General features: G+C 36.9%; 1 protein-coding gene and 1 long non-coding RNA gene across 3 annotated transcripts in view; both read right to left on the bottom strand.

The window, feature by feature from the left end:
* Positions 1–14,587, bottom strand: part of LOC109418407 (serine/threonine-protein phosphatase PP1-beta catalytic subunit) — a 278,303-nt gene that overhangs the window by 15,656 nt on the left and 248,060 nt on the right. The window lies entirely within an intron of this gene.
* Positions 7,133–7,655, bottom strand: LOC109430510 (uncharacterized). The gene is made up of 3 exons (XR_003899192.2): positions 7,478–7,655; positions 7,341–7,411; positions 7,133–7,285 (listed from the first exon to the last, which is right to left on the bottom strand). It is a non-coding gene; the product is annotated as an uncharacterized LOC109430510 (long non-coding RNA).

Here is a 14,587-nt window from a genome sequence, read left to right as displayed (position 1 = left end):
CCATACAAATAGCGATTTTTCCATAATCAAATAATACCTCAAGCAGTCCTCAACACCAAACCAATAACTCGTTGAGGTATTTCATCAATACCTACAAAATACCAAAACAAGTTATTTTCAATACCTGGATAACAAACCAATACCTTGTCTTGGTATGATACCTGACTTTGGTATGCTCCAGTTATGTGGCAGTTATTCATTCCTGCTCGGATAACATTCCTGCTTATATAACGGTTGGGTTGCCAAATATATGAATCTAATGTTCACCGGGAAGTTAGGTTGTCATTTCCAAACCGATTTAGCAACGATTGGTAGAGTTCTACGTTATAATGGAAGTTGCCAACATATGTTTACTCACGCATTGGTGGGCATCGTCTTATCATTGTAACAAAATAACTCAACATGTTATAGTTATGTTATTCCGTTCTGGTCGGGTATTCTTGAACGAAGGCCTAGATATGAATGTACATAGTACCTCTTGAATAAATAGGTGTAAAATACTCTGAAAGATCCACTATTGAAGGAATCCCTAAAGGAATTGTCGGGAAATACACGAGTTTGTTCATGCAGAACGTTCCGATGTAAGAATTATTGAAGAAATCCCCATGGGAATCGCTGTGGGAACCGCTACATCACAAGTTTTGCAACAATTCAGGAGTCTTCGTGGTTTTCTTTCTGCCTTCAACATTTGCTTCAGGAAGCCAATTTGATTTTTTTTTACGGTTTCCTTCTGGAATTACGCTGGAAGTTTCTCCAGAAATCTTTGCAGAGGTCCTCCAGAATTGTTTTCCAAGGTTTTCACTTGGCGCTGTCCATAAACTACGTAGACTCATTTATGGTCCGCTAGAAGCTGATTTCAAATATTTCCTTAAATATTCGTGAAATAATTCCATTTGTGTATTTCAAATGTCGATTTTTGGGATTTCTCATATAATGGTTCCAATTACAAAGTCCTACAAGAATTTTCTCAGAACCACTTTTTCTCCCAATGTTTCAACAGGAATGTTTTCCTAAACATAATATCTAACGTTTCAAAAACAAACAATCTCTGGGAAATTGTGGACAGGATTTTCTAGAAAATGCAGGAAGAAATTCTAGTTTATTTACAAGAATCACCAGAATTATTGCGGGAATGACTGGATCAAGTGCAGCAGAAGTTTGAGAGGTAGGCATCTAACCTGAAAGAGAAATGGAATTGTGAAAAAGGAGTGTTCATGGTGTGCGCTCGGAGTCAGTTTTGCTTTCAATTCCGCAAAAACGTTATTTGTTCTTAGCTTAGTTGGTCAGAAGCGCTAGTCTAGCGAAATCGAAGGTTCCAGAACCAGAACACGATTTTTTTTCGCAATTCCATCGATCCCAATTAATCAATTCTGTGTCTTTTCATTTTCAAGGTTTTCAAGGAGCGGACTCATGGGTTTCAATACGGTTTGAGAGGAGTATCAAGTGGTTTCAGTTGTGTTTGAAAAAGGTTTTAGGGATTACAGTGTCGTTTCAAGTTATTTCATGGTGGCTCCAGGGAGGATTCAATAGATTCAAGAGGTTTTAGAAGGAATCAAGGGGTTTTAGTGGGTTGCATGTGCGTTTTATGGGAATCAGTGGACTTTCGAGGGGTTCCAGTGAGTACCATGGAAATTCAAAAGGGTGCCCATGCTCACGATGTGATAATTTGCCTGTATTGGCGGGTATTAGTTGCACATATTTCAGGTGTTATTTGGCACATGGATATTTGCCATTGAGTATGAGTCGATTTTCCTGAGTGAGGGTCTTTCAGGGAAGTTTCAAGAAATTTTAGGGCATATAGGAGGATTGCATAAGGTTTTGGCGGCTTCAGAGGTGCTTCAAGGAGTTCCATGGTGGCTCCAGGGAGGTTTCAGAGAGTGTCAGAGGTGTTTCAGAGAGGTTTTAAAAGGATATAAGAGATTTTCAAGGGCGTTCCAGGATGATTCAGGATCGTTTCAGGAAAATTCTGAAGCTTTCAGGGATTGGAAAAGCATTTCAGAACAGTTTTTTGGGGGCTTTTCTGAAACTATCATCTAAACTTCTAATGGCTGCTATTCTATAAATTAGAAATCGATTATTAAACTTGACTGATCAATGCATTTTATGATTAACGAATATGATTAACCAATAAAGAAAACAGAACAGAACCTAATGATCATCGAAATTTGCTAGCACAAAGTTTTATTTGAGTATGACAAATAGATGGCGCCAAAACGGGAAGGTAAAGCACCGCCACTTCTTCACGTACCTCCATCTCTACGACGATGCTCCGGTTCCAACTACTATCCCATTTCAAAGTGTGCCAGTCAGTAGTGCTGCAGCTATAGCTGTCTCCTGTCCCGAATGGAAATGCCACCCAGCAGAAGATTAATTTCCCAGTCACGTCACCAACTGTTACATAACACAGCCAACGTTGTCGTATTGCATTGCAGAAAGAAGCAAAACAAAAAAAGCGACGTAATCTAATCTCAACTTCTCAAACGCTACTACTAGGTACACATTCCGTGTCGTGTCGGACGGGCAGGCGGGCGTCCAGGTACCTTACATAGTCGTAGAGTCGATAAGCGTGACTAGTTTCCGACAACAACGCCACCTAATCGCACGCTTCTTGCAAATCGATTTGGGGAGATGTAGGTATGAGGCAGGTGTAGCACGGTTTTACCGCGGTAGAGCACGTACGATTTCGTCGATGGATGCCGATCGACACCTGCTTTTCGATCTGAGCAAAAGAAAAAACGTAATCGATGGATTGTGTGTCATCTGTTTCGGGAGGAGTAGTAGGAAGCACTCGTGCCATTCGCTCAAGTAGTTACTCAGCAATCGGTATGTCAAACATGTGAGTGAGTGTGATTATTGGAAAGGCAAAAAAATTGGAGTAGGTTAGTGCACGGAACGCTAGGAATCTCACTTCATCGTGGAGAATGGTGTGTGCTTCACCGGCTAACGACTCGAGAGTTAGGTGGTCTCTCTAAACCGGTGGTGCGGTGGTAGATGCACCTTGAGGCTCTTGAATGCCGGTCGAGTGTAAATTGTTTGAGGATCAATGCGGCCGCGAATCGTTTACTTTCACTTTCGAAGCCAATACCCGTGTGTCGTTCGTTCCTTTCCAATCGATTACATTCGTTCGGATCTATACTTAGTTGCAAATCGTTTGGTAGGGAGCTTCCGTTTTTTCGCGATATTGATTGGCGCCTCTGTAGTACTTTGGTGGTAATGATTAATTTGCAGCACTCAGGAGGTAGCGAATACGATTTGATGGTTGATTTGTTTCTTGCTTCGTTTCAGTAGGCGCCAGTGATTAATGATATCCGCCCGCGGGAAGGTTAATTACTTGTATGGTTGTGTTGATTATGATTCGATTTTCCGTTCCATTGACTTCAATAGCTAGAGCGTTGAAGATGGGATGGTTAAGCTAAACTGTCAAGAATAACTGATTTACTCTAATTAATGATTGAGATTTTATGATAATATGTCATGTTCGGCAAGTGAAAAGAAGATGTCGAAATACGAAGCAAGGTATTTTGATAAACTTAAAACCGTTGAAAGGTGCAATTCCATTATGGTACTGTTTCCACCACCTTTCAATTATTCAACATTACGGCTCGCTACAGAAATGGGGCTTTGGGACAGAAGGTCGAAGAGACAAAAGGCCGAATGGGACAAAATGTCGAATGGGACATTTACCAGCTGGTATGTCTCGCTTGTAAGATAATTTTTTTTACCCTTCTTACACCCATAAGAAGGGTATAAATATCGCTCGAAAAACCGACTTTTGATCCGAGGCCCGGAGGGCCGAGTCTCATATACCAATGAACTCAGCTCGACGAACTGAGCAAATGTCTGTATGTGTGTGTGTGTGTGTGTATGTGTGTATGTGTGTATGTGTGTGTGTGTGTATGTGCGTTACAAAAAAAAGTCACGCACGTTTCTCAGCCGTCTGTCAACCGATTTGAGTTCTCTTGGAAGCAAATGAAAGCTACTATATCCTAGTAGAACGCTATTGAATTTTTTTTCGATTGGACGTTTGGTTACCGAGATATCTCTCGAAGAGTACTTATGAGTCATACTTCTAAACTTTTTAAGATTTTTCACCAAGTGTATCATAATAAATATTTCGGCCGTTTGTCAATCGATTTAAGTTCTCTTGGCTCCAAATGAAAGCTACAGCATCCTAGTAGATCACCCAGAAATTTAATTTCGATTGGACATTTGGTTACAGAGATATCTTTCGAAGAGTACTTAGGATTTATACAACTAAACTTTTTGAGATTTTTGACCAATTGTATAATAATAAATATCTTAGCCGTCTGTCAACCGATTTCGGTTACCCTGGCGCCAAATGAAAGCTACGACATTCTAGTAGAACCCTATACAATTTCATTAGGATTGGACATTTGATTACCGAGATATCTTTCAAAGAGTACTTGGGAGTAATACAGGTTAACTTTTTGAAAGATTTTGGACCAAGGGTACCATAATAAATATCTCAGCCATCTGTCAACCGATATGGGTTCTCTAAGCACCAAATGAAAGCTACAATATCCTTGTATAAGGCCCTGAAATTTTATTTCGATTGGACCTTTGATTACTGAGATATCTTACGAAGAATATTTCAATAAATTCTTTTTACCCTTCTTACACCTATAAGAAGGGTATAAATATCGCTCGAAAAACCGACTTTCGATCCGAGGCTCGGAGGGCCGAGTCTCATGTACCAATGAACTCAGCTCGACGAACTGAGCAAATGTCTGTATGTGTGTGTGTGTGTATGTGTGTATGTGTGTATGTGTGTGTGTGTGTGTATGTGCGTTACAAAAAAAGTCACGCACATTTCTCAGCCATCTGTCAACCGATTTGAGTTCTCTTGGAAGCAAATGAAAGCTACTACATCCTAGTAGAACGCTATTGAATTTTTTTTCGATTGGACGTTTGGTTACCGAGATATCTCTCGAAGAGTACTTATGAGTCATACTTCTAAACTTTTTAAGATTTTTGACCAAGTGTATCATAATAAATATTTCGACCGTTTGTCAATCGATTTGGGTTCTCTTGGCACCAAATGAAAGCTACAGCATCCTTGTAGATCGCCCAGAAATTTTATTTCGATTGGACATTTGGTTACAGAGATATCTTTCGAAGAGTACTTAGGATTTATACAACTAAACCTTTTGAGATTTTTGACCAAAAGTATCATAATAAATATCTTAGCCGTCTGTCAACCAATTTCGGTTATCCTGGCACCAAATAAAAGCTACAACATTCTAGTAGAACCCTATACAATTCCATTAGGATTGGACATTTGGTTACCGAGATATCTTTCAAAGAGTACTTGGGAGTAATACAGGTTAACTTTTTGAGAGATGTTTGACCAAGGGTAAGGGTACCATAATAAATATCTCAGCCGCCTGTCAACCGATTTGGGTTCTCTAAGCACCAAATGAAAGCTACAATATGCTTGTATGAGGCCCTGAAATTTTATTTCGATTCGACATTTGATTACTGAGATATCTTACGAAGAGTATTTCAATAAGTTCTTTTTTTTATTATATTCACTTGTTATCGTGCATTTGTTTTTGACCAGTCTATGGGAAATTATTTTTCAATAAATGGTGCTGACCTCATACAAAGTGTATACTAGCAGGTTATTGTTTTCAACAAAATTATAAATAACAAATTACAAATACACAGGAATTTTATGGAAACTAACAATATGTTAAATGAAAGCTTTGAAGAACCAGACAGCCAAAATAACTAGCTAATGCCAAAACTGATTAACTTAGTAGATATATCATTTTTGTCGTTTTTACACCATAACCATGAATACCAAGTACTTCGGAGCTAATTTAACTGACTGATTTAGACAAAGTGTATCTCGCTGATTTTCTTACCCATTTGTTAATCGATTCAAGATCTTTTAGCAGTTAATAAAAGATACAAAATTCCAGAATATGTAAGCTATTTTTTAAACATTCCATACAAGACTCTAGGAAGTGTCTGGCATTTCTGGTAGTTTAGTCCATGATGCTATTTTGGAAACCAATCCACTAGATGCCAAATCCACAATATTTTCTAGAACTTTTGGTCAATTCCACAAAACAAATATGTTAAATACAAATAATACAACAATAATTTCAATAAGTGTAAGAAGGGTTCTGTGCACCATAGGTGGATTAAATCGGGTTTTTATTATTATAATCACTTGTTATCTTGCATTAGTTTTTGACCAGTCTATGGGAAATTATTTTTCAATAAATAATGATGACCTTATACAAAGTGTATACTAGCAGGTTATTGTTTACAACACAATTATAAATAACAAATTACAAATACACAGGATTTTTATGAAAACTAACATTATGTTAAAGGAAAGCTTGGAATTTATATATTATGGGAAAAATGCAAGAACCGGACAGCCAAAATAACTAGCTAATGCCAAAACTGATTAACTTAGTAGATATATCATTTTTGTCCTTTTTACACCATGACCATGAATACCAAGTACTTCGGAGTTAATTTAATCGACTGATTAAGAGATATTAGACAAAGTGTATCTCGCTGATTTTCTTACCCATTTGTTAATCGATTCAAGATCTTTTGGCAGTTAACAAAAGATACAATATTCCAAAATGTGTAACCTATTTTTTAAACATTCCATACAAGATTCTAGGAGGTGTCTGGCATTTCTGGTAGTTTAGTCCATGGTCCATGATGCTATTTTGGAAACCAATCCACTAGATGCCAAATCCATAATATTTTCTAGAACTTTTGGTCAATTACACAAAATAAATACAAATAATACAACAATAATTTTAATAAGTGTAAGAAGGGTTCTGTTCACCATAGGTGGATTAAATCGGGTTTTTAGAAGTCTTTGTTGCCGCTCATTGAGAGCAACATTGTAGTGCTGTTATAGAAATCATATGCATTTCAGCCACAAAAATGTGTATAGGAAATTTTTCCTTCTATTGTTTATAGGCTGATCTTTAAATTTTTGGTTATGTAGTATTTATTTAATGGCAATTTAGTCTGATTTTTTGTTCAGGAATTTTTCCTTCTTAAATTTATAGGCTGTTCTTTTAACTTTTGTTACTGAAATAATTATTGACTCCGTAGGGACTAATTTTTCAAATTTCCTGCATAAATTGCATTAATATTAGCTTGGAATACATCTTTAGCGATATTTTTAATATAATTGTCTTATATCTCGTACTTACGTTTAGTATTTCCGTGTATTAACGTAATTAGAATAGATGTATGTCCACAACGTGGGATGTCGTGCTATTGACTGTAATAGTAGTTCATTAAGTTCACAAATTGTCAATATATGATTGCAAATGTACCTGTCGTAGTATATTAATTTGTCTAACTCCGGTCGAATTCAATTTAGGATCAACGCTAAACTATTTTTAAGCTAGTAAATAGGAAAATAACAAATTCAGGAACCTTGTAAAATAATATTTCACAAACTTTTTCTCACCTAGCATGTGCGTCTTGCTATTTCACTATGGCTTTTGACAAACATTCTGCATGACGTTGTCAAAAAGGTTTGCGATCAGAAGTGTACCTATGCTAGTGTATATATGAAACCTCTTCAGTCTGGGTGAACATAAATGAAGATAGGTATTTTTAATGTAGGAGGTTCGTTGCGTGCGCAACAGTTACTGAAATAATTATTGACTCCGTAGGGACTAATTTTTCAATGAGAAATTTTGCATTCTTCTTTTCAATAGATGTTCTTTCTAACTGTGCTGCAGTAATATTCATTGACTACTTGTGCTTAGTGATCATCCCCTCTTGGATTGATAGGTAGATCCTAATAATTGTACTGTATAAGTAAACAATTTAATTTTGTTTGCTAATACAGGCGTAACGCCAAAAATTGAGAATTTTCGAACCCCCTCCGCCTGTTCTGTACTAAATATATTGCTTGTTACACTTTTGCAAACCCCCTTCCCTGCTATAATCGTGACGTACTTGATGGATCACCCCTATAATACCCAGAGATTTGTTCTTTTCTAATTTCAGGGTTGTTACAAGAAGCATGAAAAAAAAAATCCGCGCCAAATCCGCGCGAGCAAAATTTGAATCCGCGCCAAATCCGCGCGATCGTGAAAATGAATTTGCGCCAAATCCGCGTAAGTTTGATTTTTCTATATTACGTATATATTGAAAATTAAATTTGAACACTCTACAATAGTGCATGAAGTAAGGGTGCTTGACATTGAAAGATTGAAAAAATAGCTAGCAAAGAAAACGTTGGAGAATAAAAAAAAAACTACTAAAATTTATTCATGGAGATATCCCTAAAAACTCTTAAAAATTTCTGAAGTTTTTAAATACAATGCCTGATACAAACCTTTTCGAACAATTCTTAAGATAATGAGCATGAAGTCTAGTAGGATATTGGGGGGGTAGTTCTTAGAACTTAAATTCGCGATTTTTTTAATGTCTGAAGAATCTCAGTGAGCCATTCTAGAAAAAAAAAACTTTAGATAAGTATTCTAAGTAGAATACTTTGAGGCCCATCCGTGAACTATATAGACTCTAAGGAGCAGGGAGTGGTCTGGTCAAAGTCTACGCTTTATACTAATGTCGATAATTTTGTATGGACAAAGTCTATAACGGTGGATGGGGCGAGGATGGCTCTGAAATGCCTAAAAATTAGTTTACGTAGTTTATGGACAGCCCCCTTAGAAAATACTGAAGAAATGCCAAGAGGAAGAGATGCCTGTGAAAAACAGAAATACCTTCCTCCGCAGTTATACATACTACTAAAAAATCCATACAGCAACTCTGTGAAGGTTCCTGAAAGACAATGTTGCATTTTTTTAAAGATTTACTCTCGCTGGTTCAATTATTTTTTTTTAGAATTTTTTCAAGAACTTTTTAAGAATGTTTCCAGTTTTTTGTCCTTGAATTTCTTTAAAGATTCGTCAGGGGTTTTCTTCATTTTTTTCGCTATGATTCTCACACGGATTTACATGTAATTTCCTTCATGGTGCCTCGACAGATTTTCCTAAAATGATCTAAGGATTTCTACTAGAAATGCCTCCAGAACCATGTGTTGGACCACTGTGAAAATTCTATTGTTAAATCTATTCTTACTGGAACCTTTCTAGTGGCTTCTGATAGATGGATTACTCCAGCGATGGATTCCTAAAAAATATTTGTAAAAAAAATCTCAGAAACAAATTTGAATGTTTTTATTTTTTATGTTTAAGAAACTTGTAGAATCAATCGTACCATATCCATAATGCGTAACTACAGCGCATTTGTCCCCTCTGCTCCAATGCCGAGCGCGCTTGTTATGCACTACAGCAAGCGTGCACAATTTGGGAGTTATGCGCATAATTATCTTGGAGAAATTGTTGCAGAATTTCTCCAGAGAAATATTTTGTGGAGTTTCATCCAATTTTATAACAGATTCCAATAGTTCAGAAATGCTTCACATGACAATTTAATTCAATTCTTATACCCAAGTAACAATCAGCATGCCTTGAAGGTTTATTCATGTTTTATCCTGGTTTTATACGAGCATGTCAAAAAGCTAGTTGTTCTAAATTAGTTTTATGTGGTAGTTTTTTACTTTGAACCTTTGGCGTTCCATAAAACTATCATATAACTTCTGCTATAAACATCTTCAGTTAAAGACTTGCAAGTAGACATGAATTGGTTTTATCACTTATTATATACCATTTCAATAAAACTTGCATTTGCGGTTGTTGTTGGAGAGATTTTTTTTGTAAACAAATACACAAAACTGTGAGGCAATGCATAAAACCAACAAAAGATTTCGTGGCCGTAACATAAACCAAAAAAATGCTGTGGTAAAAGCGCTAGTTCTATCATGAGCTCAGTTATGACTACCTCAGGACGGTTAGCCCTATTGGAGGAATCATCAGGAAAACAGCGTTTTATCAGAAAAATATGTCGCCTAGCCGGGATAATTTATGTAAATACAGAAAAATATTACTCAATTTTATGATTTCACGTACAGCTTAAGATGAAATTAAACCATGCAACACGTTTCCGTCATGTTATTTTGTCAGAAAAATTACATAATGTCTTTTCAACTCCTCTGTGTTGAAAAAACCTTTTTTGCACCCAATTCCACCGAGTAAATAAAATGCATTTAGCTTCCAAATTCTGCATAGTTTTTGTGGCGCACTTAGTTTGTTGTGTGTGGAGCGGACCTGGTGTGATGGTTAGAACAGTTGACTATCACGCCGAGGACCTGGGATCGAATCCCACTCCCGACAAAACTCGCAAAATGTGAGTTCTTCCTTCGGAAGGGAAGTAAAGCGTGGGTCCCGAGATGAACTAGCCTAGGGCTAAAAATCTCGTTAATACAGATAAAAAAAAAAAAAAAAAAACTTAGTTTGTCATTATCACAGTCACATTCACCACAAATTTTCCGTGGCATGTCTCCTGACACGTATTAAATAGGAAAACAAATCTGAATTTCATATCTGCATCTTTCCAATTGATGACTGGATAAACAACCAAGCATTATTTATTCTGACGATCGAACATTGAGAGTGAAAAATAATCAAAACAATTATTTGACAAGTCAGAAGATGGTTTTATTTAAAAGATTGATAAAACTATGATACACCCCGAAATCCTAAGCCGGTTTGCATACGAAGTCCTGTAGACCCTAATAAGACTGGGCCAACTAGCCAGAACGTGGGCTTATTGAGGCATACAAGAACTCGAGAGCATTTTCAAGTCGGCATCAATGGTTTTATGTTTAGGATTTTTGAATCGCTAAAAAACTTAAATAAAATTAAAATTGTTACTTGGGTGGTTTTGTCAGATAAACTCTATCGAGAATTTTCTTTAGTAATTTCTGTCGATATTACTACAGGATTCTTTTATAGAAAATTTTCAAGCATAACGAAACAATTCATTTGAGATTTTTTAAGGTGAAAGCATTAATCCAAAAGAGAAAAAAAATGAAAGTTTATTCACAAAGGTCTTAAGTATAGTATCAGAAGAAATCCTAAGAAAGCATGCAGGGAGGACTCTAAAGAGCGATACTGGGATAAGTTCATGAAGGAAAAGCCGGGAAGAATCAATATAGGACTTACAGAAGAAATTTCTGAAGGAGGAATCCCAATAAATTTCAAAAGGATTACCTGAAGGAATGCCAGAAAAAATCCCGGGATAAACGAAGGAATTCCGGAACAAAACCCATAAGAAATCCCGGAAACAATGCCTGAATGAATTACTAGAGGAATCTCTAAAAGAAATAGGAAAATAATAAGGAAATCACGGGAGAAATCCAATTAGGAAGCTCGAGAGAAATATCTTAAAGAATCCCTGGAGAAAACCCAGGAGGAATCCTGAAGGAATCCCTAATGCAATTTCGGGAATAATCCATGACAGAATCTCACAATCCAGGAAGAAATTCCTACGGAAACGTAGGAGAGATAAAGTTGTGAAATACGGACCTGGTTAGGGCGGCTTCGAATCCGGTTTGACTTTCTATTCCGCAGAATCGCGACTTGTTCTGTGGCTTAGTTGGTTAAAGCGGCGGACTAGCGACACGGAGTCGTGGGTTCGAATCCTACCAAAACAAGTGGTAATTTTTTCACAAATTTATCTCTCAACTTGCTAATTAAACGTACTTTGCCAAAAAATAGTTTCTATAGAACATCTACATCTACAGACATTCATACTGGCCGACTGGTACAGCCGGAAAAGGGCAATAAATTAATTGTCATCGCTGGAGGAGTATTGGAAAAAATCGAAAGAAATCCATAAAACTATCTCGGGAGAAATCAATGAAGAAATCTCGGAAGATGGATGAATCTTTGACGGAAATTCAGGAAAAGAATTCTTAAGAAATCCAAAAAAAAAATATAAGAAATCATTGAAGGAATCCCGGAAGAAATCTCTGAAAGAATCTAGAATGAATTCCACTGGAGAAATTCTCTAAGGGAATTCCGTTATAAGTCTATGAAGGAATCTTGGGTGGAATCCCTGGGAGGATTCCGGAAAATCCCGGAAGAAACACCTAACGAAATGCCAGAGCCCACCCGGAATTCCTGGAGGAATCCTAAGAAGAATACAAGGTGGGATCCCATGAAGAATCCTGATTAAAATATCGAAAGGAATTCCAGGAGAACCCTATAGCATTACAGGATACTCAGGAGAAATTACACGATAAAAAACGGTTAGGAATCATAAGAGAAGCCAATTCTGAAGTTAAATGTTCACCATGTACAATTAGTATGGATGTTCTGAACAACTTCTTCGAAGACAGTCTGTTGAAATATTGTGTAATTCTCAAGATACTTACCTCAAAAGTGCTACCATATAAATAGGACGCTGGGCGGATATGGATTAAGAACAGCCCCCCCTTATGTGAACTTTTCCCAAAATTCCACCCGAAATATCTTTCAAAATTCCTCCCATACACTGAAGTTTTTTTTACGACGGTAATGGTCCCGCGTAAAAAAAAACCGCGTAAAAAAACCGCGTTATTTCAAGACCCGTCGTAAAAAAAACCGCGTTATTTCAAGACCCGTCGTAAAAAAACCGCGTTATTTCAAGACCCGTCGTAAAAAAAAACCGCGTTATTTCAAAAAACGTCGTAAAAAAAGTCAAGTCACGTTAGATGTGGTGCTGACTATTTTATGCGTGTTTTTGAAAAATCGCGGATTTTTTTTACGACGGTTTTTGATATAATGCGGTTTTTTTTACGACGGGTCTTGAAATAACGCGGTTTTTTTAGGACGGACCGCGTAAAAAAAACCGCGTAAAAAAAAACGCGTAAAAAAAAACTTCAGTGTATACCTATCTCACCACATTCCAAAAGTTGTGTCAATTGGTTCAAATTTGACTGAGTTATATCGGAAAACAGACGAATATAGAAGCCACCGCCCAAGTGGCACGATTCCCTAGGAGGGTTACATCGATTCCACCTATTTTTTTTTTTTATCAAAATTGCCATCATCACTTACAGATTCGAGTAATTTCAGGATTACAAAACTAAGACCATGCTAAAAATGACTGGTTCAATTCCCGTTAGGTCTAGCATTTTTTCTTACTGGAAATATTCTTGCCAAATTGGCCACCAATATGCCACGTTCGGGCTGTATTAGGCGTTAGTGGATTTCTTGGAAGGTGTTATACACGGTGTCCAATAGTTTCTCATACAAAATACACATTTAGAATACAGTGGTGAACCGATTTTGTCAACCCCTAATTATGTCTACACCTGATTTTGCCAACAAGAGAGATTAAAAGTGTGTTTCATTCAGCATTGCCATTTTATAATAATTTTTTATTCAGTTGATGTCTTTTGGCGTCATACGTAAATTACTTAACAAACAAATCTCGTTTAACTTTTAAAAACGGTCAAACATTTTTGCAAACTAACACATTTCTGCTGCGTATGTCTCCTAGAATTTTCGTTAGAAACCGATTTTTTTATTCTTCCAGCAACTTCTAATGCGCTTCTCCAGGAATTCCAACGGGACTACCTCCTGGACCTCTTCTGGGGATTTCAATAAGAATACCTGCAGGCATTCTTACTGTGACATTGTTGCTGCTATTTCTGCTGGACTTTTCCCAGGAATTTCTACAGGAACTCATCAGGGATGCATTTATACATTTATGTAGGGATTTTTTTCAATAACTAATAGCCAGAAAGTGGCTGGATTCAGGCATTCTTCTTAAAAATTATTCATGAATTCCTGCTGGTATCCTCCAGATTTTTTTGTCACGATTCTTCCAGAAATTTCTACTAGTGTTCCCCTAAGAATTATTGCGGGAATACCTCCAGGAATTAATCCAGTGGTTTCTATAAGAATCCCTCTAGATATTTTCCTGAGATTGTTTCCAGATATTCCTCCTGGGATACCTCCAGAAATTTTGATTCAGGAACTCCAGCTAGGTTACTTCCAGAAATTTTTGCTGGTATCCCTTCATCCCTTTTTTCAAGGATTTCTACAGGAAATCCTCTTGGGATGTATTCAGAGGGTTTTCTTCCATAATACCTTCTAGAATTGCTTCGTGGATTTATCTAGGGATTTTCTTAGTGACTCTTTCAGGAATTCCTGTAAGTAAGACTTCAGGATTTTTTGTAGAATTTGTCCAGAAGCTCTGCTATGGATTCAACCAGGGATTTCTCCAGGGATCCCTACTTTAGGGATTTAAATTTTAGGTATTTTTCCAGGAATTATTCAAACAATTTATCCAGGAATTCCTCTTTAGATTCCCTTATAGGACTTCTTCTATTGAATACCCGGGGGTTCCTATTGGAATTCCTCCAGGATTTACTCCTGCATGAATATATTTTGGTCTAGCTTCAGGAATTTCTCTTATGATTTTTCCGGAATTCTTGCGAAGATTCATCCAGAAGTTCTTGTTAGAAATTCCCCTGGAATTCATGCAGGGATTCTACTAGGAATGACTCTATACATTCCTCCAGAATGTTTACCAGTGATTCCTCAGTGGATTTCTCTAGGAATCTCATATAAAATCATTGCAGAGATTAAAATGAAGTGAAGTAACAAAATGTGATGCAGCCATGCTTCTTTAAAACAACAAATCTCTTTGAAACACGTACGTTTTTGTT

The sequence above is a fragment of the Aedes albopictus genome, chromosome 3, assembly GCF_035046485.1.
Source record: "Aedes albopictus strain Foshan chromosome 3, AalbF5, whole genome shotgun sequence".
Lineage (NCBI taxonomy): Eukaryota > Metazoa > Arthropoda > Insecta > Diptera > Culicidae > Aedes > Aedes albopictus.
The sequence above is the reverse complement of the archived record's forward strand: the minus strand, read 5'-3'. Positions and strand labels throughout refer to the sequence as shown.